At 38.9% G+C, this 26,032-nt stretch overlaps 1 pseudogene; it reads right to left on the minus strand.

Annotated features, from left to right (window-relative positions):
* Positions 1-18,827: 18,827 nt before the first annotated feature.
* On the minus strand, positions 18,828-20,979 carry LOC149838662 (xanthotoxin 5-hydroxylase CYP82C4 pseudogene; annotated as a pseudogene).
* Between the last annotated feature and the right edge of the window lie 5,053 nt (positions 20,980-26,032).

Below are 26,032 nucleotides of genomic sequence, written 5' to 3' on the forward strand. Positions count from 1 at the left end.
GGAGGTATCCTTGTTGCTTGGAGAGAGGACTTGTTGGGGTTGGTGGCTTTGGTAGGAGAGAAATCAATTTCGGTGTTTTTTCATAATCAAACATTACCAGTTTTGCTTACCTCGGTATATGGGCCTTGTAGATAATTTCACAAACTACACCCGAATCCATGTATTAATTGGACTTTCGAATCCAAACTTGGGTCTTCTTGTTTATTACTAAACTTGGATCCTATAGGGTTTGGTACGGTCCAAGTAAACCCAACCCATTGACACTCCTCAGTTCCAAGCTTGGATAAAGGAGGGTTGACATCAGTTGCAAACGGCAGCAAAACTCTAGCCAGATCCCACAAGTCACTGAATTGAAGACAGACTACTGTGGTGTCCGAAACATGGTTTAAATCCGGGTTGGATTTGAATGAGAACCGATGAGCTACAACGTCCCCACCCGCGACTACTCCAAGATCACCCAATTGTTGGTTCCCCACAAATCCTAGCTTCTTCTTCTTTTCCTTTTTCTTTGTTTTTGATTTTGGATTGCCCGCACTCAGAACCCTCATTTTGGTTGCTTTGTTTTAGCTAGCATATGTTCTTTAAGGGGCTTGTTTGAATCATAGCTTATCTCTCTCTGGGTTTTGGTTGCTTTCCGTTATGTTCCTTTGTTTTTTGTTAGCTGTTTTCGTATTCATGATCGCGAATGTTTTGCATGCAATTGGAAATTAGGGTTTTTGGGTTTTTTCTTGTTTCCTGAGTGAAGTTTGCAGGAGGCAGATCTACTTGATGTTAGTTAAATTCATGCCTATATGCATCAACTAGCGCAAGATTTAATACCAACAAGAGTAAAATGAGAGGTATATAATATGTCTGAGGAAATCATTGTGATGATATCTAGACTCTTAAAACATAGGGTTTGATCACAAAAATCTCGTAATTTTTTTTCTTGTATTTGATAATGTTGTAGGTCCATGATTGAAATTATTTATTGTATCATTAAACAATTCATTGCAATTTTTTAGGGTTTCCTTCATAGTTAGACATTAAGGAAACAATAAGGAAAAAAATAGAAAATAGCATAAAAGGTATAGTAAAAACTGCACGTGTTTTTTTTCTCAAAATATATCTTAAGATTTTCATAAAACACTCATTGTAATTTTAATTTTATAATGAAAATGTTGAATTTTTAAGAATCACTACACAATGCCAGTCCATATGGCTGGACTCTAGATAAATGAAGTTTAAATTAAAATTTTGATTATAACAGAAAAATCAAATGAAAACATAAAATTAGGTGCACATTTAAAATAAATACTTATTTTTATTAAAAATGTGCATATAAAATTTTTTTATCGCAATTTATGCTTGTTATATTAACTTATTTTCACCAATTAAGAAATATAAATCACGTGGCATTGAGAGAGAGGGAGTTTCGGGTAAATCTTTTTTTTTTTTTGACGAAGAAAGCTGGGGTTAGACAGACCCCCACGAGTTATACAACTCATACCATTGGGTTTTGAGCTTGCAACATCCCAACACAAGGTGAAGTGCACTAACTGCTCCTACCAAACAAGCGGTGTTTCCGGTAATTTAAGGAGCCCCAACGAGTTGTATTTCTCCAACCTCGAAAGGGAAGTGGGATCCATGACTTTCCTAACTAAAAGGATGCCGGATCAGGTGATATGCCAAAATACAATTTTTTTGTGTTTTGAAATCATGCATGTGACCTTAATCAGTGGCACCCACCAAAAGTGCTGATATTGGACAGAAATGAAGGCCATAAATCTACCATTACTCTTTTTGGCAATCTCCCAATCTATAAAAAGTCAAAACCCAATAGGAGGAAGGAAGAGAAATGATGGAAATGAGAGAGATTTGAAATTGGAATTAGCCAACCCATTCAATTCTAAACTCCCCAACATACAGCTGAGGAATTGCTCATTCGCAGTTCCACCATTGTCATTCCAACTCCTGATAAAGCATAAAATAAGTAAACAACTTAGAATTTTACAAGTAAAAAAAAGCATTTAAAAGGTTTTCTGATTGCAACCATCACCATTATTTTCCCAGGGACAGTATTCTCACGCACTCTTTTTTTTCCTATGAAAAATTAGTAACGAAAATAACATCAATAGCGATCAGCAATAATAAGCAATATACAACAAAGGAAAAATAGAAACAACGCACAGGGCACAACATTAAAAGGTGTGCATCTTTTCAGAATTATGAGATGGTAATTACTAAACTGTAGGGATTGATGAGATTATGGAGAATCGATTTCATCACCTACTCATTAGCGTCTGCAGAAGCCTTTGATGCAGAAAATGGGCAGACACACGCAGAAGATTCCGAATGACATTGGAAATGCTACGTTCTGTTTTCCATGTTTATTTTCCTTCTCGTGTATGCTTGATCTTTTATGGTCAAAAGATGGCTCCGGAAGCTGCTGATTGATTCCACAGGGTGTCTCCTCCTCACCGATTATTGAAGTGTCAATTCCATGCTCAATGTTTTTGGATGGTGACCCAACATCGTTCGCAACAACAGTGGCAACAGCGTGTGCATTAGCTTCTTCCAATGCCGATGGTGGAGCACTGTCCCTCCATCCGACCCTCTCATCAGATACTGAGCTGATTGATTCAAGGACAAAATCACTAGAGAAAATCAGTTTTTGCCATCCCCTGCGACCTTCTGGCGTGCGGTAATCCTGTTGATCAATGACTCACAATCGACCAACTCTAGTCTCTTAAGTTTGGTCAAGTTCCAAATCGAATCAGGGAAGATTCTTAGCATGTGGCAACCTGTCACACACAATCCCTCCAAATTCTGAAGGGCTCCAATAGAAGTGGGAAGCACTCTAATTTTTGTTTTACGAAGATCCAAGTAACATAACTTGTTCAAGTTACCAATTGAATCCGGCAAGCTTCTTAGCCTATGGCAATCAGACATAGATAATACCTCTAAATTGTGAAGGGACCCAATAGAAAAGGGCAGCTCTCTAATTTTTGTTCCAGAAAGATTCAAGCTACATAACTTGTTCAAGTTCTCAATTGAATCCGGCAAGCTTCTTAGCCTATCACAACCAGACAGAGATAGTTTCTCTAAATTGTGAAGGGACTCAATAGAAAGGGGCAGCTCTCTAATTTTTGTTCCATCAAGATCCAAGCTACATAACTTGTTCAAGTTCCTAATTGAATCCGGCAAGCTTCTTAGCCTATCACAACCAGACAGAGATAGTTTCTCTAAATTGTGAAGGGACTCAATAGAAAGGGGCAGCTCTCTAATTTTTGTTCCATCAAGATCCAAGTAACATAACTTGTTCAAGTTCCCAATTGAATCCGGCAAGCTTCTTAGCCTATGGCAATTTATCACATCCAATGCCTCTAAATTGTAAAGGGACCCAATAGAAAAGGGAAGCTCTGCAATGTTTGATCCAGAAAGATACAACTCACGTAACTTGTTCAAGTTCTCAGTTGAATGCTCTAAATTGTGAAGGGACCGAATAGAAAGAGGCAGCTCTCTAATTTTTGTTCCAGAAAGATTCAAGCTACATAACTTGTTCAAGTTCCCAATTGAATCCGGCAAGCTTCTTAACCTATGACAATTTATCACATCCAATCCCTCTAAATTGTGAAGGGACCCAATAGAAAAGGGAAGCTCTGCAATGTTTGATCCATAAAGATGCAACTCACGTAACTTGTTCAAGTTCCCAATTGAATCCGGCAAGCTTCTTAGCCTATAACAACCAAACAGAGACAGTTCCTCTAAATTGTGAAGGTACCCAATAGAAAGGGGCAGCTCTCTAATTTTTGTTTCATTAAGACGCAAGTCACGTAACTTGTTCAAGTTCCCAATTGAATCCGGCAAGCTTCCTAGCCTATCACAACCAGACAGAAACAACTTCTCTAAATTGTGAAGGGAGCCAATAGAAAATGGAAGCTCTGTAATTTTTGTCCCATCAAGAACCAATGAGCGTAACTTCTTCATATTGCAAATTGAATCTGGCAGATGCGTGAGAGCCTCACAGTCAGATAAGTCGAAGACAATCAACTCCGTAATACAACCAATGGATTCATCAAATGAGCCCAATTTCCTACATCCGGAGACTAAGACTTTTTGTAAATTTGGCAAACGATCAAAATTAGGAGATTTCTGAAGTTCACGGCATCGCTCAAGCTTAAGAACTTTTAAACCATGGAAGACCTGCCAACATGCAAAACCCGCTGTCTTGTTTGAGGAAGCAATCACAATTACAACTGCAAAGAAAGAAGGAATATAAACATTAATTAAAATACTAACCTTATTTCTTGCCTTCATCCCATAGTTGCACCACTTTACTGTATGATAAGTCGAGAAACCCAATCCGCTTGAGGTCGAACTCCTCCGGTAGTGATCCCAACGGGCAGCCATGCCATTCCAACCATCTCAAACTTTTGGGCATTTTGCTGAAATCGCCATGAAGATTGACACTGTTGATACGAAGCAATCTCAAACTGGACATTTTGGTGAAAGCTTCAGTGCTCAGACTTTTGGTGAAAGGTTCACGAAATAAATCACGAGGACCATCAATAAGGAGGCCTTGAATATTTTCTGACCCCTGGATGTGCCCAACATGTACACTGTGAACTTGTGAAATAGAGAACGATAATGATGCTAAGTTTTTGCATGATACCGCAAATGAGAAAATATGACAAACATAGCAAATTTATTTTGTTTCTTTTCAGTTTTGCCCTGAATTTGTCATAGCTCCAGCACCTTTTTTGGCCATAATAAGTTGTCCTCTAATTTTTCAGGTGACAAAAAGGGCAAAATTATAAAAAAATTTGTCATATTTTTAATTTGTGGCCAATCTCTGCATTATGCAATACATTAATAAATAAATTGTACGTCTTTGTTGAAACAAAGAAATATTAGTAAATAAACTGTACCATTAATTAGTTATTACCTTACGATCATTCAATACATCCCATGCATCATCGCCATCCCATATCCTGCTACGGTTTGCTATGTTTCTCCCCATGTCTCGCAATTGATCATGCATCAAGAATCTATCATCATCAGGACCATCAATCTTCAAGAGAGATTTATGCAAGAGTACTTTAATTGCTAGGTTCGAGGCGAACCCACAGGCTTTGAGTACATCCTTCACATGTTCTCTTTTCTCACCAATAAACAAGCATGCGATGCCGAGAAATATTGTCTTCTCCTCTTGCTCAACTTCAAGTCCATCGTAGCTTAATTTTTAACCTTTCTTGAATACGAGGGCGAGGAACACACTTCAACTTTTCCAACATTTCTTCCCATTCTCCTTCCCCTGTCTTGTCAAACAGCTCTGAACCCAATATTTCCAGTGCTAAAGGAAGTCCACCCGTGACTGATACTACTTCACGGGATATCAACATAAATGAATCGAGAGGCTGGCTAGTCCCGAAAGCATGCCAACTAAAGAGCTCAAGTGATTCCTTTGGATCCATTTCTTCAGGCCAATAAATCTCATGATCCTTCACATGATGCACATTTAGTACGTGCTTATCTCTCATTGTTATTATGATCCGACTTCCTTTCTCAAACCAGTCTCGTTCACCAGCCAATTTATTAAGTTGATATTTTTCATCAACATCATCAAGAATAATGAGGACTTTTTTGCAACGACATCTCTGCCTTATTTCGGTTGCACCATCATCCACATCATATATTGCTGGGTCATCGAGTTTTGCAATCCGAGAAATGAGTTGTTTTTGCAACGTGACCAGCCCATTGTGTTGTCCTGCTGCTTCCCTGATATTTGAAATAAAGCAGACATCATCGAACCTATCAGAGATTCTATTATAGATGACTTTGGCTAGTGTTGATTTTCTGATGCCCCCCATCCCACAAATGCCTATCATTCTAACATCTTTAGCTTCGATGTTCAACAATTCCATCATCTTGTCTACCCGAGGCTGGATTCCAACAGGGCGCTTGGTGAGATCCAATGTATTGCATTTGTGCTCATGCAAAACCTTCTTGATGATTATTTGGATCAATTGTGGCTCTTTTCTGCATGTTTTAATCATTAAAGCAACACCAATAAGAGAAGAGATGCAATAGGAAAATGTCTTTTAAACATTTTTCAGATGTATGTTCATCAAAGAAATCTTCACTCTTGAAAATGGGATTCAGTATGGGGTCAAGCATAACCCGACCAATCCCGTATCTGATCCATTTCATTCCTAGACACAAGAAGCAATCTCTCTCTCTCAGAGAGAGAGAGAGAGAGAGAGAGAGAGAGAGAGAGATGTACCCATTGTATTGGTTGTCAAGATCAAAACCTTTGAGATTACCAACTTGCATCAATGCCTCCTTCTATTCCCTCACTTTCTCCTTTTCAATATGCTCTTCATAGTCGCAAAATGTTTTTTTATAGGGGCCTTTTTTTAGGCGTGTAGAGAAATTAAGATAACCAAAAATATGCGGAATCAATATAGGATCTAACAAAGGCACAATCAAATCACAACACAAGGGTTTACGTGGTTCGGTCAACACGACCTACATCCACGGAGCACGGAGAGAATAATCCACTATAATGAAAATAGAGAGTACAATGTAGAGAGTACAACATCCAATAGTTTGCTCAAAGCTAATGATAATAACAACAAATAAATCACAGGAAGAAATGAATACAAGATTACCTCTCGGATGCACAACCCGAGTCAAAGCCCACACCACAACCAACACCTCTCTCTGAGGATCAATGCGTGGTGACGAACCTTCTTCCTTCATTTTCTTCTTTCTACTCTCTCTCTTACTTCTTCTCTCTCTGCACACTGCACACAACCACTCTACCCTTCTCCTTCCAGCACACAGCCTCTGCACCCCTATTTATAGATGACATAGAGTCTTCTAGATATGAACCTTCTAGAAGTGAGCCTTCTAGACTCATTCCAGAAACCGAAGGGGTTTTAACTCTTCAACTTCCTGCATTAATGGGAGTTAGGTGGCTATTCCACTTCCCCACATCATTAATGAGGGGATAGGGCTGACCCTTCAACTTTTCCTGCATTAATGAGAAGTGGGTGGCTATTCCACTTCTCCATACCATTAATTAGGGATAGGGCTGGACCCAACAATCTCCCCCTCCAGCCCAAGGGGATACTCCAATTCAACTAATCAACTGAAGTTCATGCCGGCCAATTGCCGACATGTATTTTGTTTCTCCATCGGTAAGGCCTTTGTCAGCATATCTGCACCATTATCATTTGTGGAGATCTTTGCAAGATGAATCAAATTTTTCTCAAACACATCTCGAATCCAATGGTATCTGATATCTATATGCTTTGACTTTGAGTAAAAACTCGGATTCTTGGCGAGATGAATGGCACTCTGACTATCGCAGTACACCAAGTACTTGTCTTGCTCAAAACCCAACTCCATCAAGAATCTTTTCATTCACAACATCTCTTTGCAAGCTTCTGTAAGAGCAATGTACTCTACCTCAGTAGTAGACAAATCAATACACCTTTGCAATTTTGACTGCCATGACACAACTCCCCCTGCAAAAGTGAGTACAAAACCAGATGTGGACTTCCTCGTATCAATATCTCCAGCCATATCTGCATTTGTGTAACCTGTCAAGACAGATGATCCACCACCAAAGCTTAAACAAACTTTGGAGCTCCCTTTGAGATATCTAAAGATCCACTTTACTGCTGCCCAATGCTCTTTTCCTAGATTTGCAAGGAATCTACTAGCAACATCTACTGCATATGCGATGTCTGGTCTCGTACATACCATCGCGTACATCAAGCTTCCGACTGCTGAAGCATAAGGAACTTTCTTCATTTTCTCCTTCTCCTCGTCACTTGATGAACTCTGCTCCGAGTTCAGCTTAAAGTGACCTGCAAAAGGAGAACCAACTGGCTTTGCATTGTTCATACTGAACCTGTCCAACATTTTTTTGATGTATTTCTCCTGTGATAACCACATTTTCTTGGTTTTTCTATCACGAGAGATCTGCATGCCCAATATTTTCTTTGTTGGCCCCATGTCTTTCATTGCAAAGGTCTTACTCAGTTCCTTCTATTTTTGTACTTTTCAAGGCCACCAAGTTGCCTCCAACAAATATACAATAACCAGTGGAAGGTTTTTTGTCAAGAGCACTGCCTGCCCAATCAGCATCTATGTAGCCACAAACATCCATATTCTCGTTTCTTTTGAACCAAATGCCACATCCTGTAGATTTTTTTAAGTATTGTAAAATACGATTAACAACATCTTTATGAATCTTTTGAGGATTATACATGAATTTGCTTACTTCTCCCACAACATATGCAATGTCTGGACGGGTGACTATCAAATATATAAGTTTTCCCACAAGCTTTTAATACTGCTTAACATCTTGAATTGGATTTATTTCTGCCTTTTCAAGTTTATGATTCACTTCTATAGGAGTGTCAACCGGTTTAATGCCAAGCTTTCCGGTCTCTGTCAACAAATCAAGAGTGTACTTCCTTTGAGAGAGATACAAGCCCTTTTTTGAATGCCCAATTTCAATTCCAAGAAAGTATCTTAATTTTCCCAAATCCTTGATGTCAAAAACCCTGTGTAAGTATTTTTTGACATTGTATGCATCTTTCGTATTATCACTTGTCACAATTATGTCATCGGCATATACCAGAATAACAATAATATAATCCATTTTTCTTCTAATAAAAAGAGAGTTATCAGAAGCACACTTTTTGAATTCTTTTTCTTCCAAGGCCTGATTTACTTGGCACACCTTGCTCTGAGAGATTGTTTTAGCCCGTAAATAGACTTTCAAAGTTTGCAGGCAACACTCAAATCGTTCCAACTAGGGTGTCTAGGTGGAACTTTCATGAAGACTTCTTCAGTGAGATCTCTCTATAAAAAAGCATTCTTAACGTCCAATTAGAATAAGTTTCAAATTTTATTACACACAACATATAGTAAAATCCTGAGGGAATTCATCTTAGCTACTGGCGCGAATGTCTCTGTGTAATCAATTCCTTCAGTTTGAGAATATCTTTTTGCGACCAATCTTGCTTTAAATCTTTCCATTGATCCATCACTTTTATATTTGACTTTATAAACCCATCTCCACTCAACGATTTTTTTGTCTTTTGGTTTAGGCACTACTTCCCATGTTCCATTCTTTTCTAAGGCTTCTAGTTCTTCTTTCATAGCATCACGCCATAACTTATTTTTGCAGGCTTCATCAAACGAGCTTGGTTCATGATGATCCGAGATTTTAGCAAGATACGAAGCATATCTTTTTGAGATGAGATCATATTGAATTTGTTTCTCAATAGGATATGCAATGGCACTATAGGTAACAAAATCTTGAAATCTATTGGGCACATGTGTAGTTCTTTCGGATCGACAAAGAACAGTTCCTTCTCTATTCTGTCCTGGGTTATCAGTACTTGGTAGATCTGGGATATTTGGAGTAGAATTGATCAAATTCGGTATATTGTTATCTGAAGGCATACTATCCAAGGTGACGTTAGGTAAGACAAGATCATGTGTAGGTTGTTGCTCCCCCTTACCACTATTCTCAAAATATGCCTGGTTCTCATCAAAGGAGACATCTCATGAGACATAAAATTTATAACTCTTAGCATCATAACATCGATAACCCTTTTAAGATGGTGAATAATCTAGAAACACACATTTGATAGCTCTTTGTTCAAGTTTGTTTCTAAACATCAGTTGCTTCCAAACATACGCTACGCAACCGAAGGTTTTCATATGGGAGAGGGAGAGGGAATGTTCTCTTTCCATGAGAATCTCAATGGGAGCTTTAAACTCAAGATTGTGAGTGGGAAGATGATTTATGATGTAACTTGCAGTACTAACTGCATCACTCCAAAAAATTTCAGGGACATTCATTTGGAAAAGTAATGTCCTAGTCATTTCAAGTAAATGCTGATTTTTGTTTTTCGATGACACCATTCTGCTGAGGTGTCCCAACACAAGAAGTTTCGTGTTCCATACCATTCTTGATACGAAAATCAACAAATCTTTCATTAATATACTCAGTCCCATTATCGATTCTCAGAGTTTTAATTTTGCAATTATATTGAGTCTAAATCATCATATAAAAACCCATGAATTTATCAAACACTTCATCTTTGGTTTTGAGAAAATAGACCCAAGTAACTCTGGTGAAATCATCAATGAAAGTGTAGTATTTATAACCATTGTGAGATATGACCGAGGAAGGTCCCCAAATGTCCGAGTGCACAATATCAAATTTTTGAGATGAAGCTCTCTCAGAAGAAGGAAAAGGTAACTGAGTCATTTTAGCAAACTAACAGGTCTCACATTTATTGCAATCAAAACTTAAATTAGGCTTCAATTTTTTTAGAACCTTGCTAGAAGAATGACCTAACCTGATGTGTCACATTCTTCCCTCATCATCCGGTTGAGCCACCAAAGCTTTATTTGAGTTATCAAGAATGTAGAGGACTCGAGATTCCATTCCTCTACCAATCATCCTCCCCGTCATCTTGTCCTGAAACAGTACCTCAGTAGGAGTAAAAGTAACATAACAATTTAATGATCTTGTAATTTTGCTAACAAACAGCAAGTTGGGCGTTAATGTCAGCATGTATAGAGCATTATCCTTTTGATCAAAGAGATTAATTTCTCCTATACCTTCGACATTCATAAGGAATCCATTAGCAGAAGAGACATGTTTGAAATTAGTATTAGAAGTGATCTTTTCTAAATATGAAATCTGCCCTGTCATATGCTCAGAGGCACCAGAATCGATAATCTATGTATGGCTATTAGAGGCTTAAGTAGTAAAACATGAACAAGATCCATCGAGAATACCTGATTCTTTGGTTGCAAGTGCAACCATATTATTTTTGGCAAATCCTTAAAGAATCTGTGTGAGTTTTTCAACTGTCAACACTTCCTCATTTGGTTCCAATTTTGCTACATTTGCCTGTTGTTTGCCTCTGAAATTATTCGGGTGTTTATTGAGTTTCCAACAACGTTCCTTTGAGTGGTTATCTCTTTTGCAAAAAATACATAACAATTTCTTCTGTTTGGATTTCTGCGGTTCAATATCCTGAGTGGTTTTGGTTTGTTCTTCATTAAGTTTAGCCACAAGAGCTGCTCTGCCTTCATCGATTTCTTTATTTTTTACATTCATAACTTTTCACCGAGATTCTTCATGCATGACTGTAGCACAAGCTACACTTAGGGACGGTAATTCAGAGGACATTAAAATCTGGCTTCTGAGTTGCTCATATGCTGGTCCTAGTCCAACAAGCATTTGAAACAATTTCTCCTGGTCCCTCCACTTTTTAAAGAAAATAGCATCAGTGATGGGAGGTATATACTAATCAAATTCATCCCACATACCTCTCAGGTGCCCTAGATACTCGCTGAACGATGTTTCTTCAAGCTTCAAGTAGTGAATATCCTGCACTAATTGATAACTTTTTGCCATGTTATACTGCTGGCCATATAAGTCTTTGGCTGTCTCCCAAATGGCTTTTGCTGAATCAAGAAACAGAAAGCCCTCGGAGATGCATGGCTCCATGGAATTCAAGAGCCACGCCATAACCAAATGGTCACTCGACTCCCACTCCTCGAAGTTGGGATCGGTTTCTGCAGGCTTGGGTTTCTTTTCCGTAACATGTCCCAACTTAGATTTACCACTGAGAACAAGGGTAGCAGACTTAGCCCATGCAGTGTAATTATATCCATTTAATGAAACAATAGTGATCTTGAGAGATGTGTTGATCTGCTCCTGAGAGATAGTTGGAGCAGTAACAAAATCAATGTTCTGGACGTTGTTCGTCATTGGTGACCGAGAAGAGCAATGAACCAATGAATGAAACCACTACTTTTGATCCGAAAAGACTGGCTCTGATACCATGTTAAAAAGAAAAGGGGATGAGAAGAGATGGAAAAGAGCAAAGCATGTAAAGTGGTTCGGTCATATAAACCTACGTCCACTAGAGAACACCGTTCAGACTTACTCATTATCACCAGGACCCATAGGCTACATATACAGCCAGATCCTCAAATCATGGCAACATAAAAAAAACGATAATCATGACAATCACAGTGGATGGGATAAAATAGGAAGGAGAGATAACATGCGGTAACAGGCTGTAACCGATTTTGGTAACAATGATAAGGGAAATCGGTGTACAAAGGATATACTTATCCTTATCACTTTGACTCTGCATTTGAATTAGAAAGCATCTCCTGTTTACCTAGGAAAGAAAATTTACTATAGTAAAAAAAAAATCCGTTTGCCATCTGCTACTTACCTATTCAAAAAAGTTTACTACAGCCAAAACTCTCTCTCCAATAGCAAACTTGCAAACAGTAATATGAATAGGGCTATCAATGGATTGGGTTTCACTCGAATCGTTCATATACCAAACTCTATTGGGTCAGGATTTGGTGATAAAGGAAGCCTAATTGGAATTCGTGTCAAACCCAAACAGTCCAATTAGTATATGGAGCCAGATATGGTTTGTTAAATTTCATACCAGATCTGGGTTTCAATTAGGATCCACAATTTTCCGATGTAAAAAAAAAATTTGTTAGTGTTGCCTCTTGTGACTCTAGATCCATGTGGTGATTGGTGGTGAAACTTATTATGAAGGGACTTCTGCACCAACATATTAGCACAATATGTTTGGTGATACTTGTGATATTTGAGGGTGCACCATTGTGTGTTTCTGTTGCGCATGGGGCCAAAATTCTCATTAGAGTTGCTAAATGGCTTGTTTCCCTACCTATATGATCAGCAACCATGACCCAGTCCTCACTGTGCAACTCCATTGGCTTGGGTCTCATAAGTGGTTGATCACCCTGGCAACAAGGCCAGTTTTACAACTTAATTAAATGAGTCACTTTGAGTATTTGAGAATCCGTCCTTTCATCAAGAGTCTCTCTATGCATATCGACCAAGTGGGTTGGTAATCATCGATCGGTATGTAAAGCACATAGTTTCCCACCAAACATTTTGAGCCTACATCAGGGCTTCACACAAATTTGTTGTAGGTTGAGGCTTGATTTGAGCATAATCACCAGCTAATTAGATCAAGATCTGCTCGGATCACCGAAAAAGGGTGGCTATCATTGCTGAACTTGGGGTGCACCCTTTTCACATGTATGGTATGGTGCAGTTGTACATGCATTTACCTGTCAACATGATAAGCATGCTAATTTCCACCACTTTTAATTTATCTTAAAGTATTCTGAACATGCAGCTGCATTCTATATGGACAAAATTACTGGGGTCGAGCTTTTGAATCATCAACTCCCGACACGGGAGCAGGTTTTCTCAAGGGTTGAAAAATCAACACCACAAATAATGCAAGTGTGCACACCTTTACTATTTTCTTTATTTTTAACCATACAAATAATGTGTTTTACAGGTCAAATTAGTAGGGATCATGTGTTGTCAGTATGGGTATCGGCTCTGAATCGTTTGGCTACCGATTCATCTGTATCAACTGTTAGGTGACCTCTTTGGTTTTTATTTTTTTGAGAAAGTTGGGTAACCTTCCATATCAAATACCGAATATTTTTCTTTGAAGCAGCCCGAATCACACCAAATGTCCTTCCAAAATCGTGTCTTGCTCCAATTTCTCAATTTGACACGAAAGGAAGCCTCAAATAGAGGGATGATTTTTAACCAACCATTTCAAATACCGGATCCTTGGATCCATTTGGTACCTCCCATCCATTGTCAAGGCCAACCAATCAAGTTATATTTATATGCTTGATAATATCAATCCATGGTTTATGCTCAACAAACAATGAACAAAGCTGCTTGAATAAAAATGCCTTATTCCATCTCCCCAACTCTTTAATACCAAGGACCCCAACCTCTCTAGGGCTGGAGACAAGCTCCAACGATGCGAGGTGTGCCTTTTCCTTGGTCCCTTTCCCAGACCAAAGAAAGATTTGAAGTGCCTTATTAAATTTTATTTTTGTCTTGCCCGGGATTTGAAATATCTGGATGTGGTGCAGTACAAAGCAAGTAAAAACATGCTTAATTAGTGTGGCTCTTGTGCGAACCGCGCCCACTTTTAAGTCATGAATATTGGCGATATTGTGAAAATATCGTTGTACATTCCGATATTAAAAACAAAAAACAATCCATTGTGTGGGGTGAGGGCCTTGGTTGCAGGGCAGGAAGTCAAGGTTCGATTCCCGTGAGCTGTCATCCTTCTGAGCAAGGCAAATTATAGATTCTTCTCAATACCAGCTATTGCTATTCTGATCATTCTCAAAAGGCAAAGTCAAGAAAGGTCTTAAAAGCCCCAAGGGGTTGGAGTAGTAGGGTGGGGGCCTTTCTGCTAGACGTGCAGTCAAGGTTCGATTCCTATGGGTGTCACTCCCCTGCGCAAGCCAATGCGTAGCATAGGTCCCAAGGGGCAAGGGTGTCTTAGTTTTGAAGTTTTATGCAATATGGCATGCTGAGCCAGCACAATCAGGTCTTTGTGCCGGGTGCAGTTTATTGGGGTTATAAATTCCCAAAAAAATCAGGTCTTAAAGATTTGCAAGTTGTTTGCAGAGCAAGCAGTAGGAACAACACTACCTGTAGTTGGGCTTCATGTCAGATCTTCGTTCAGACAAAGCGATGCAAGAAAATCTAAAATGAAAGATTCATTCAATAAAAAACTTGAAAACTTTATGCAGAACTTAAAAAAAAAAAGCAGGTCGGGAAGGGGTTTAGCCCCTTCCACCTTATACCCAGTCTGTCGAGTCCTGAGTTGGTCTGGTGCGACCCAGACCAAACCAAGTAAAAACAAAAAATAATTCAGTCGATCGAACTGGTTCAAACTGAACTGGTTCAACTTGATCAGACAAACCGGTTTGGTTGTGAACCCAGACCAGGCTGGGTCTGACAAAGATTAACTCGGTCTGGTTCAGTTCAGACTGAGTCTGGTCTGATAGGGTCTCAATTTCTTGTTTGGATTTGGTTTGATCTGGTCTAGGCCAAATCTCGGTCCATTTCGATCTAATCGGTATGGACCGATCCAAGTTGAACCTGATCCAAGACAAAAAAATTGAACATAGATGTGGTATGCAGTAGATGGAATAATATTGGATTCAGATCAAAACTGAATCTGGATCCAATTTGAGACTGCTCATATTAGTTCTGGATCTAATATGTAGCTGAATTTGGATTCAACCTATAGCTGAATAGATCAGTTCTGGATTTAGATCAGGGATACAAATCAAAATTGAGTTTGGATCCATATCATAACTGGACCTGGATCTAGTTTGTAAATTATTATGAATTTTTGAGAATCCAATTAAGTTTTTAAACCAAACTGAGTTGGGTTGAGACTAAGTTCAGTAAAACTAGTACTCTAAACTCAGACTGAACTTGTTTTTGACTTAGGATGAGTTATGTCGAAATATAAGGGTTGAAATAACCAAATTACCCTTGTGTATATCCAATATCTGATTAAGTAAAATGAGCATAACTTTGCACTCTGAACTCAGAATTAAGTGAGGTTTGGTGCATTGGACTCATATCTTAGAGAAAAATCTTTTTGTCCTATGATTATGGTCAAATGAGGGTATAAAAATTGATGAAACTAATTTTATATTAGGAGCTTGGAGCCCACTACAGTTATAAGTTAAAGTCATTTATTACTTATAAATATTTTTTACTGAGTTATACACTCATCCCTGTATAAATAAAACTATAGGTTTCATGCACACTAGCGCAAGTAAGACGTGATCAGTTACTCCGACTGTGCAACAAATGAATTGTTAGTTTTATATTTTTATCATTAAACACTCACGTAATCATTATTTTCATATGTTATATGAATGTTAAACTCTGTAAAAGAAATTCAGTTTATTAAAAAAAAAATTAGCCATGTTTTCTCTGTGTGAACTCTGTATTTTTTTCCTCTAAAAAGTAATACCAACCAGACTTAGACTCTCGAGATCCCATATCGAGGTATTACAACTTTCAAACACCTGTAGGCGTTGGTGTATCATCATATTTGGCTCCCAAACATAGCCTTATGGATGCCAAACATCTACTCCCACCAAGTAGGGATGCGTGGAATCCATTGATTGGTCTTCGTAACATATACCTGAATCAAAGATCATATTCAGAGCACAAATGGCTGCTATCTAGCCACTAAACGCATTGAGGACGGATTAGGTAACCAAATATTTTCTAATTTAGTTTGGGGTTGTACACATAATTTATAGTTTTCACATGAAAATCAATAGGTTTTGCCATCTTCAACTGATAAAGTATCGCAAGGTCTTATATCATAAATAGATCTATAACTGTACCACAAGATCCAAGTTGGCCTAATCAGGATGTGATTTTGAACCCAATCACTCTTGAAAATGACATCCAGTATGGGGTCAAGCATAAATCAAACAATCCCATATTTGATCCACTTCATTCCTAGCCACAAGAAGCAGCCTCTATCGTGGCCAATAAACGATGGACATAACAATTTATATTGGACAATTCCAAAAGCACCTGAAAGTGAAGCCACAAACAATTGGCATGACTAGACTTGAAATAATAACACAATGAGCATGAATAATATCCACAAAATTCCTGCCATAAGAACCGGTCTTATAAAATTCTTCTTCCAAACAGGCTTCAATGGAGATTCTTGAAAGCCCTAATCAAGAAGAAAAAAAAGAACAAAGAAGAGAAGAAGAAGAAAATCAAAGAAAAAAAGCTATAATCAACAAGAAAATAAAAGAAGAAGAAGAATGAACAAGAGAAGAAGAAGAAGAATGAAGAAGGGGCCAGGTGGCCTCGCCTCCACCGGCTACTGCCCCTTCGCCAGCTTTACTCGTCCCTCGTTCTGGCCACAACCCCTTCATTGATGTTCACTAAGAGAGCACCACCCTTCTAGCCGCTACACAGGAGAGAGAGACAACTCTGAGAGAGAGTGTTAGGCACACAAGAGATGGTCCAGTGCCCCCGCTGGTGATTGTTTTTTAATTATGTTCTCCCATCTTGTTATTTTTGTAACCGGGGAAGGTGGAACAAAAAGAATGCCTATTTTTGGACATGACATCCAACGTTTGAAACAAAGTGTTTTTTTTTCTCGCATGATGGACGGGACACACCAAAAAATGTACCCTCATGGAACAATGGCAGATGGACAATTAAGGTTGCAAAAAAAAATTTATTTTTTTTAATGATGCTTGAACATGGCAAGACAACACATCCTATGACCGAACACGATGAATTTTTCTGTTCTTTGTTGTTGAATCAAACACACCCTTATTGAATGAGCTCAAACCCAACCCAGTCAAAAGTTTTATCTTTCAGGGTTTTACAGAATTGTCTCCCAATTTACAATTGCAAAGTAAAATGCAAAAACTTGTTGGAACAAACGATGGCCAAAAACAAGATTTAGAAAAATCGAGATCTTAAGCTTAGATACACGTTTTAAGATCACTATCTTTATAACTTCAATCGCCCAATTTCAGAATTTCTGAAGATGCAAACAAGGTTTGTACGCGACTGAGTTCTCAAGATACAACTAGGCTTGGACCTCAAGAGTGTCACTGTTTCGCAAGATCAGGTGACCTCTCCCACACGTTGATCTTTGCAATTTAAACAAGATCAAAAGATTAAAAGAAAAAAGCTTGAGAATCAGAAAATTTGATGAACCAAAATACGAAAATGAAAAGATTTATAGACTTTAGGAAGGTCAACACATTTATTTTTTATGATAAATGATATTAACACCCATAAATTCAATAGTTTAAAAATTAGACAAAAATTATCCTTAACGGTCACCCACCATTGACTAATGGTCAAGGACCTCCAAAATCATCCAAAAGTCACATCACCCCATAAACATGATATAAATTCTTTTTAAATACGTTCAAATGGCCAAAACAATGAAGAAACGAAAAGTCCAATACGGCTAGGTTAAAAGGTTAAGGTACAATCAAAACGGACATCGGCGCCTCATGCCGCTTTGAGTGTGCAAAGTGCAAAGTGTATCATCATTGCACTTCAAACGCCTTTGTGCACGGTGCATCCATTTCTACGCGAAGTGCAACAACGTCTGCAAGTCACCCTAACACACAAGGATTGCCAAAGTATACGATAAAGAACAAAAACTCTATTTAATATCTCTCTCTTAGGTACGAGACAAAACATTTTTTAAAGTACTTTTGTTTGAAAGTAATCAAAACACAAAAACTTTTATAAAAGAATGTGAACTTTTTTCTATTATTAAAATAAAGAATATTTTGAAACTTTTCCCAACTAAAATCAGGTTGTTTCACTCTAAATTAACTCTTCATGCTGAACACTTACCGTTCAAAACTCTAACCTTTTCATATTATTTTTTTTAGAGAGTCTAATGTATTAAGTGTACTATAAGTCAGGTAAGTAGGACAGCTGACGAGAAGTCGCCAAAGTCCAGATACAAAGAGCAGATAGCGTGCATGAAAATACATTCGATGCAGTAAAGAAATCGATCATAATTACTTCTAGCAAAATTTTCCGAATGCCACTAAATCTCTATTGTCCCCTCAACAGCAATTGTGTCGTTTGATGATTGCCACTCTATTTTCAGTGAGAACATCAATTGCCATTAGATTACTAAACCGTTTGCACGACGGAGAGCCCAAATACCATACGAAGATCACAATTTGACATAGTAAATATGCTTTTTATTGGAATTTTATTGAAAAATTTCCAATTCTGGTGGCTTATCTCACTCTATGAAAATCTTACGCTTGTTTAATTCCCCATAAGTTTTCCACATCATATTTTATTCATCCATAATATGCAGTAGAGTGAAATGGTCACAACTGTGTGAGCTCATGCAGATCCATTCACAAAGACAATATGTAGAGCCATAGAGTCTCACTGATAAAGATGGTGTGGGAGACGAGGGCGCAGCAGGACTTGAAGAGGAGTTACCTTGGGCATGGTTAGGCCGAACCCCTCAGTCATGTCGACAGGCCCATCCTTGGGTGTAGACCACTCAAAACTATGAAGCAAACATGCCAATGTCAAGTGAGTAACTTGGGTTGCTAGCGATGAACCGGGGCACGATCGCCTACCCGAACCAAATGGAAATAATTCGAAGCTCTGACCACCAGAATTGGTGTCGTTGTTGCTTGTCAAGAACCTTTCTGGCTTGAACTCTTCCGGGTTTGGCCATAAGGCTGGGTCCCTCTGTATCTTCCATACATGAACAAACACCATTGTGCCCACTGGTATGTCATATCCGCCTACATTGACCGGCTCAATCGACTCATGTGGGATCAGCAGCGGGCCCACTGGGTGTAGGCGCATGGCCTCCTTGAGTATGGCTTGCAAGTATGTCAGTTTCTTGATGTCTGATTCGTCCACTTTTCTTTCCCTGCCTACGTGGAAGTCCAACTCATCTTGGGCCTTCTTCAACACGTGGGGGTTGTTCAATAGAAGAGAGAGGGCCCACACCAGAGTAAATGACATGGTGTCTGTACCAGCAGCAACCATTGCCTGCAATAATTGAAGATCCAATATCATATACCCAGACCATATAGGGTTTGGTTCGGGTCGGGTCCTGGTAAACCAAGCCCATTGAAACCTTTCGTTTCCTAAGCTATTAGTTCTAAAGTTCAAGCTTAGGAAAAAAGAAAAGTTTGCGGCAGTAAGAGGGTAAATGTGGTAAATGAGCGCATAATTGTCTCTTAATATAATAATAGAAGGATAAATCTATCTTTTAGCTTGAGCTAACTAGGATCTGACCATATTTAAAGGGGAGAATTATTCTTAAGACAGGTGCTCACTCATAATTTTTCAGGAGGGTCTTTGTAATTACTTTAGAGGTTACACCACATATTTTTCATAAATTCATGGAAAAGATTCATTTAGAGAGCCGAGCTGCTCATGTCGTTTCCCAGCCGCACCTGAGGCCTCTGTTCGACAATTTGAGTAAAACGTGAGAATAATACTTAACAAATGGGGGCTCCGCGTGGTTGGAGGCACGTTCAAATCCCAGCGGTGTTGGATAATAACTGGTGGGGGTCTGGCTAACCCAGCTTGACTTAAAAAAAAAAAAAATATTAACTCACCCAAATGGTAGCCTTGATTATGGTGTCGGTAGGATGCTCGTGAGACAAATGACCATCGTCCAGTTGACCGATAAGCACATCGATGAAGTCACCACCCCCACCTACGATGCCGGAATCCTTTCTTTGCCGGTGCTCCGCCACCCAAGTGGTGGCAATCTCATCCATCTTCTGCTCGACCCTCCTCATGGCCTTCTGGTGGCCATCCACATCCAGCCCCTTCAGCCAAGGGAGCGCATCCTCGACCGTGAACACTCCGAGCAGATAGAAGAACTCCTCAATCAACTCGCCGAACTCCATCGCTAGCTCATCTTTTCCGGCGTTTTCTCCATCGGAATACCGTTTTCCAGCAACCATCCTCAGAAGAACATTACTGGTCAGGCGGCTCAACCGCCACTTCATCTCTACCGGCTCGACGTCCCCGCAGCATCTATACAAGCCTCTCGCGAGGGAGTCCACTTCCTCGAGCCGAATGTGCTTTAGCAGATCGATCCGTCTGTTCGATAGCAGCTCGATGGTGGAGATCTTGCGGGCCTCCCGCCAGTATGGGCCGTAAGGGGAGAGGCCGAAAATAGCGCGGTCGTGGCTGAGGAGCTTGGCGCTGAGCAGCGCGGGCCTGCTGGCGAGGGCTCGATCATTGGTGGTTAAGCACTCTTTGGCTAGCTCCATGCTGCTCACTACTAGAGCGCGCCTTTGGCCAAGCCGAAGGGCGAAGATAGGGCCGTATCTGTCTGAGAGCGCAGCGAGGGTTTGATGGAGAGGTGTGGTTCCCAACAGCACACCCATGTGGCCGACTATGGGCCAAGCACCATCAGGTTCTGGTGGCTTGGGAATCGCTTTTTGTGTCTTCTTGGTCTGCCATATTCTTTGGTAGAGGAAGAGAAAAGCAAGGAGAGCAGCTACACCTCCTGCGAGTTGGAAGATGTCCATGGTGATATACATGGAGCTGGTGGTAGTCGTTGCTTCATTCTCTTGTACATGTGTATATATTTCGGATGACGATCAACCTGCCTTTGCCTTTGGGCTACCATATTTTTCAAGTCTTTTTTGTTCAAGATCTTTCTTGCTTCATGCTTCACGTGCCGGGCATTATTTAAAGTCCTTTTTGTTCTTGATAGGCAGGCATTGTCTTTCTTGCTTCATGCTTCACGTGTCGCTTATTGCACCCACTTCTTACTCTGGTCACTAATCCACAGAACCCAACAAAGTAATTGAAAATAGAAATTCTGAGAAAATTGCGTTGCGCGAAGTTTATCTTATTTTCCTGAGACGTGTTCCAAAACGCCACCTACAGGTTTTACGTTAGAAAAATAAATTCATGCGCCGACCTGATAAAACCTTTTCCTAATAAGAAGTCCAAAGTTACAAAATTCAGTCATATGTAAGTTACAAAATGCATCGACTAGGTTTCGGATCCGAGGCTGGTTTCCTTATCCTTCATTTATAAAGAAATAAAATAACACACAAGTAGTACCAAAAGCAATATTTGAAATTTGAGAGTATACCTTGTTGGATTTTGGATTGGATCTTATCCATGTGACCCATATTGATATGGACACATCAAAGGACATACATGGGAAAGACTCTCTCACCATTTCTAAGGTTCAAGGGTCCTGCTCACCTCTTGATATTTTGGCCGGGGGTCATTGAGGGCGTGAATTGGCTAAGAAGAATGTCGACCATCCATTTCTACCGAAGTGCCATTCGGATCATCTATGGCCGCATTTGATAAGTGGCTCTTCCACGATCCATTTTAGTCAACATTGAGTTGTGGGCCCACACCGAGCTTCTGCTGTACCCATTCTAGGTGGGAGTGCGCCGACGTTCATGCAACGCTCGCCAGAATTTTTGTCAACATTATTCTTTGCTCCATCTCCAGGCCCGGTATAGGACCCTGACTCATTGGGGATTTCGAGTGGACCGGGTCTGTGCCTAACCCGATAAGAGACGATTTTGAACTCAAACGTGGTATTTGGGTTCAGGGTAGATCATGTGTGAGCCTGACCCATGGGGACTCAGTCCAGGACCCGTTACTGTTTCATAGTGGTTCAGGTCAACAACCATGGGTCAGAGCAAGTCCAAAACTGGACCCATTTAGGACAAAACTGATTTTGGAACTGATTCGGTTCTTCAGTGACTAATTTAGGGGTTCTGAAAATCGATTTTGGGGTTTCTAGAATCAGTTCAAATTTTCTAGAATAGATACAATATCCTAAAAACTGGTTCAGTGGTTTTTAAGACCGTTTTATGCATTTTGAGATCGGTTCTGACCTTTTAGGGACTAATTTATGCATCCTGAGACCAGTTCTGAGGTTTTAAAAATGGTCCAGAGCATTTTACGACCGGTTCAATGATTTTTTGAACCAATTTAAGGGTTTTAATAACCGATTCAGTGGTTTCTTGGACCAGTTTATGGTTTTTCTAACCAGTTTAGGGCCTTTAGTGACTTGTTTAGGGTCTTTAAGAACCCCTTTAGGCCATTTTAAGACCTCAATCCCTGACATGACTCATAAACGCATGTCTTTATCATTAATCTCAAGTTTTTTGGTAGCTTTAGCATGATATTTGGTATGTTTCACGTTGTTTTGAGTTATTCATTATTATTTAAGCATGAGATTATGAATGTATGCACTATTTTTGTGTTGTGACGTGCTTTACATATGCTTACGGTAAAAAAATAGAGATTGTGGGGTGCGACTCTTAGGACAATAATGCACATATTAAACAATGTTCCTACGAAAGTTGGCCAAAAAATTATTCAAGAGTTATGGACTGGTAGAAAACCTTTCTTGTCATATATGTGCATAAAGGGATGTCCAACTGAAGCTAAATTTTATAATCCACATATAAAAGTCTTTAATCCTAGGATGACTAGTTGATTTTCATTGGTTATCCAGAAAGATCAAATGACTTTATGTTTTATTGTTTATCTCATACACCACCGATAGTTGAAACAAATAAAGCGAGATTTCTTAAAAATGGTTCTATTGGGATAGATGCATCTCAAAGTCTTGTATTTGAGGAATTATATGATTCAATTTCCATACGTGCAAAGAAAAAAGACTCTATTTTTTTCATCATTGGTTCTTTGGATAAGTGCACTGGTTGTAGTCTGGTAGTTCTTCTAACATAGGACTTTGGTGCATTTGATTTTGATGGATAAGCACACTGGTTGTTGAGGAAAGGCTGATTAGATTTTTAGTGCTCTCTCTCTGCATTTGATGTTGGTTGAAAAAAAAAACATCCATTTAACATTTACTAATAATTCTATAGGTGTTGGCTGTATGTTTATTGTCTGAAGTATGTAAAGAGAGAGGTTCATGGTGGTACCCTTATCTAATCCATTTGCCTCACACTTACAATATCTTAATGATCTCCACTCAGTTTGAAGTGTAGGAGTTTTAGGTTAGGTTTTCACATTGTTAATTGTTTTAGAATTAGCCTTTATCATTAGTTGTTTCCTTATTTTGATTATCATAACTTCTTACTTGTTAATGGTTGCATTAACTTCATCCAGTGGATATTGCTGCCTCCTTGTCCTAATTAAGCTTAAAGGCAAAAAGTTATTTTGTTTGTTTGTTTGGTTGATGATACAATCTCTGCTTCAAAGAAAGCATTCTCAAATGTCCAGAATGATTGAAAGAAAACTAAAAGACTCTTGCAAGACATTGGACTGAAGCCTCAATTTTTGACATTTCGATCATGGCTTTGGGCTTTTGCTACTGTGAGTGAGTGACTCTTGCTACCCAGTAATATCAGTTCTGCCTTTTCTTGCTCCTTCATACTAGCTAATTCCTATAATTGATTTGGTACTTGAAAGATTTTCTCTCGATCACTGCATGTACCATGGGATGAAGCAGGTTGTTTATGCTCTGTTGGGGATCTTTTCAATTATGCTGCACCTGGAGTAGATGCACCAACCATAGAGCATGAATAAGTGGATGAAGAGTTCCACAGATTAACAGATGGTGGATATGAGGAATATATAGATGCATATTGCTTTTATGCAAGGCAAAGATACATTCGAAGAGAGCAAGTGCATGCTGGATCTTTTTGACTCATGAACTAAAAAATTAAGTTGATGTGTTGGTACAAACTCTTTTGAGTGCTTTAAGTGTTCCAAATATTTTTTGTTCTGAAGCTTTTTCTAATTTTATACTAAATGTTCCTTGCTGGTGACTTTCCTTAGCAATTTTAGTGTATTGAAGCTTTGTTGGTATCTCCTGCTTTTAGCTATTTGTCTAATAGCCATTTAGAGGACATTGTTTGCCTAGATGAGCTATTGTTACTTTTATCCAATTTTGGAGATTCATATGTTGGACATACAAAGGAACAAAAAGAGATGCTAACACCATTTTTTGAAATCTCCTTTTGAGTATGCTATATTTATGATTTATCACTGCATTTTTCTCCTGTTTATACTCTGTCCACAAAATATCCATTAAAAGAAGGAAAAATCCTTGTAGTTTTATGAATGACAATGGTGGTTTATAAGGGGACATCTTTGTTCCATTTCAGTTAAAAGTTAGGATACTGCATTCATTCTCGTTGATATAGTGAACCACATGGCAAGTTCATAGACAATTTCAAACTGACGTGTGAATAGTATCTTGCAAGTTCTCTTGTGTTATGAAACCCAACTGAATGATTTCATCCTACATGCCTGAAGCCAAGTTTTTCTTTCTTTACCAGGGATTCTTTGAAGAATAACTCTAATAAGCACCTACCATCTGCTAAACACCTTTCCTCCAAGAAAGGTGATCAAGTGAATGAAGCGAGAAGAATTGAAAATTGTAAAAGTTGGCATGCTATTAGTCAAGTATGAAGTTTTTTGTTATGCATAGTTGTTGATTCATCTGTATGGTCAATGTGAAAGGTTGACTTTGATTGAACATCTTATCAGTTGCTGTCATCGGTTTGTTATCATGCTACTAACTTCAATTTTTTTTTATAAATGTTGTTCTAATTTTTTTGGGGAAATTATAGTGGCACATCTTGTCTTCATTATGTGCAAGCCACCTACCCTATCAAAAATCAAATAACCATGTGACAGTTCTTGAAAAGCATCAAATAGGTGCCTATGTTAGTTTCTTTTGTATGTTATGAAGCTAACCCACCTGTCAAAACTTTTTTAAACAGATCATATGCATCTAGAAAATGGTAACTAGAATCTTTTGTTTTGGGTGATCTCATGGATGACTTGTGTTTTCTCTTTGTTTTATAGGTACACCGCTACAACAATACTTTCTCTTCTCCAGGAAGTTGCTCAATTTTCTGGTGTCAAAATTGATTGGAATAGATTCAGAGCTGATGTCCTCACCGTGCTGCCACTCAACAAGATGTGCTGGAAATGGATAGGAAGTTTGGTGTTATGTGAGAAAATCTAATTTCAGGGTCACCATCTGTGGATAAATGTTATATCATTGTTTTTGGTTATGATCTTCGACACTTTGCTCTTGAAGTTACTTGCAAGAACAAGACCCAAAACTAATAATGAAGATTTGAAGGTCTTTAGCTTCTGCACATTGATGTGGTGTTCTTTTGATCAAAACTAAATGGCTCCCAAGGGGGTATAGTTGTTTTACATTCAGATGAAAAACTGCCAATGGAGACTTGAAGCCATCCTTGGGGGTTAAGGTTGACCTGGGTAAGCTGTGCAATGGTGATGATGGATGTTTGTAGAGATAGCACATAAGATGTAACAGGATGAACATGGCATTGTTTTCTTAATTCAAATAGTTATCCACAAATGACGTGCACTGACTTCTGTGTGATTACCGAAAACATTGCTACGACATTTTTCTTTATGTTAAAGTATCTTCATTCCTATCCTCTATTTCCACTTGTTTTATTGGTTTGCAAAGTGTGTGATTGGCATGATCTTGAAAGTTACTTGAAGTTGGTGCATGGGTACAGATATGCCCAACAATTTGCTTGAAACTCTGTGTGGGTCTGTGACTGGCTCAATTTTCTGGTGTCATTA

The sequence above is a fragment of the Nuphar pumila genome, chromosome 5 (genome assembly GCF_984573655.1).
Source record: "Nuphar pumila chromosome 5, dmNupPumi1.hap1.1, whole genome shotgun sequence".
Taxonomy (NCBI): domain Eukaryota; kingdom Viridiplantae; phylum Streptophyta; class Magnoliopsida; order Nymphaeales; family Nymphaeaceae; genus Nuphar; species Nuphar pumila.